The sequence below is a fragment of the Silene latifolia genome, chromosome 11 (genome assembly GCF_048544455.1).
Source record: "Silene latifolia isolate original U9 population chromosome 11, ASM4854445v1, whole genome shotgun sequence".
Classification (NCBI taxonomy): Eukaryota; Viridiplantae; Streptophyta; class Magnoliopsida; order Caryophyllales; family Caryophyllaceae; genus Silene; species Silene latifolia.
In genome coordinates this window covers 7,386,073-7,387,637 of record NC_133536.1, presented here as the reverse complement: position 1 = coordinate 7,387,637, position 1,565 = coordinate 7,386,073, and the positions used below count along the sequence as shown (strand labels likewise).

Sequence of the window (1,565 nt, the reverse complement as noted above, 5' to 3'; positions counted from 1 at the left end):
GCTTAATGAAAATTAGTAGCCACCCTTAAGATACCCAAGACATTGGTTCTTCATCTTAGGTTATTCTACCATCATTGACCCTTTTTGACCTTCATGTTTGCCCCTAACCCATATTGATGACCCCGAAGGCCCTAGCTTTTAATTAACCGTATTCATTATCATCATCTTGTTTGTCTTTTGCTCTAGTGATTATAACCAAAACCTTTACTCTTAATTTTGATTAAACTTGGCTCATAATTGAACTTTGTAGCAACCCCCGCCGTCCTTGAGTTCGACCCCGATTAAATACTACGCTTTTTCGGGTTTTACAAATAGTTTTGATATAGGGAGTAGACGACAAATTACCTACTATCAAATGGCGCCGTTGCCGGGGATGGCGTTAGGTTATGCTTAGTTTCATTTAGAGTCTTTGCTTTAATCTTGTCTCAATTGTCATTTTGCTTTAGTAGTTGATTGTTGTTTGTAGAGTGTGTGTGATTTTTGCCTTTCCCTAGTGTGTAAAAACACTAGGAGACTTACGATTTGCCAAGTGTATGCCTAGGAGGAATCATCAAGCTCTCCTATTCAACTCCGACCCCGAGAGGCTTTTTAGGACCTTGAGGACTAGGACCCTTGAAAGAGTGAGGAACAATTCCACCCAAGCAAACATTGATCAACCAAACTCACACATCCCACAAAGTTTGGATACAACAACTACGGTTCAACCAAATACCACAATTGAGACTTTAGTAGAAAACCCCTTTCATAACTTCCTTAATTACAATAGTCCACCTCAAACACCACCACATCAAGAACCAAACCACCCACCACAAATGGCTCTTAGAGATCACAACCGGCCTAACCATAATGATTCATGTAATCCCATCAACTTTGGCACCTTGGCCCCAAACAACTTTGAAATGCACCCCGCCCAAGTCGGGTTAGTTGAGAAGGACTTGTTTGGAGGTCATATTGAGGAAGATGCCCATGCCCATCTCCGGAAATTTAAGAGGAAAGTTTCAATGATGAAGAAGAATGGGGTGTCCGAAGACACCTTGAGAATGATGTTGTTTCCGTTTTCATTGACGGGCAAAGCGGACCGGTGGTTGAACATTCACCCACCGGACACTTTCACTACTTGGGATGACTTGGCTCAAGCGTTTATGGCCAAGTACTACCCTTCCTCAAAGACCGCGATGCTCCGCAACGAGATCCATACGTTCCAACAAGAGGATGGTGAGTCCTTGGGTGAGGCTTGGGACCGTTATCAAGATTTGATAGCAAGTTGCCCACACCATGGGATACCGGAATGGTACATTACTCAAACATTCTTCCAAACTCTACTACCAAGAACTAAGGAGATGGTAAATGCCTCCGCGGGGGGAGGTTTTGACCACTTGAATGATGAAGAGGGCACGGCATTGATCAAAAAAATGGTAGACTCGGAAGCAAACTATGGTTCTAGAGGGAACATGCTACGAAGAAACGGGAAATTCCCCAAGGAAAATGCCTCCAACTCCGATACAAATGCCAAGCTCGACTTGCTCACAAAGCAATTTGAGAAGTTTTCAAGGAATCAAGTGAAC

General features: G+C 43.3%; 1 non-coding gene across 1 annotated transcript; it reads right to left on the bottom strand.

The window, feature by feature from the left end:
• Positions 1–1,175: 1,175 nt before the first annotated feature.
• Positions 1,176–1,282, bottom strand: LOC141615688 (small nucleolar RNA R71). The gene has a single exon (XR_012530094.1). It is a non-coding gene; the product is annotated as a small nucleolar RNA R71 (small nucleolar RNA).
• Between the last annotated feature and the right edge of the window lie 283 nt (positions 1,283–1,565).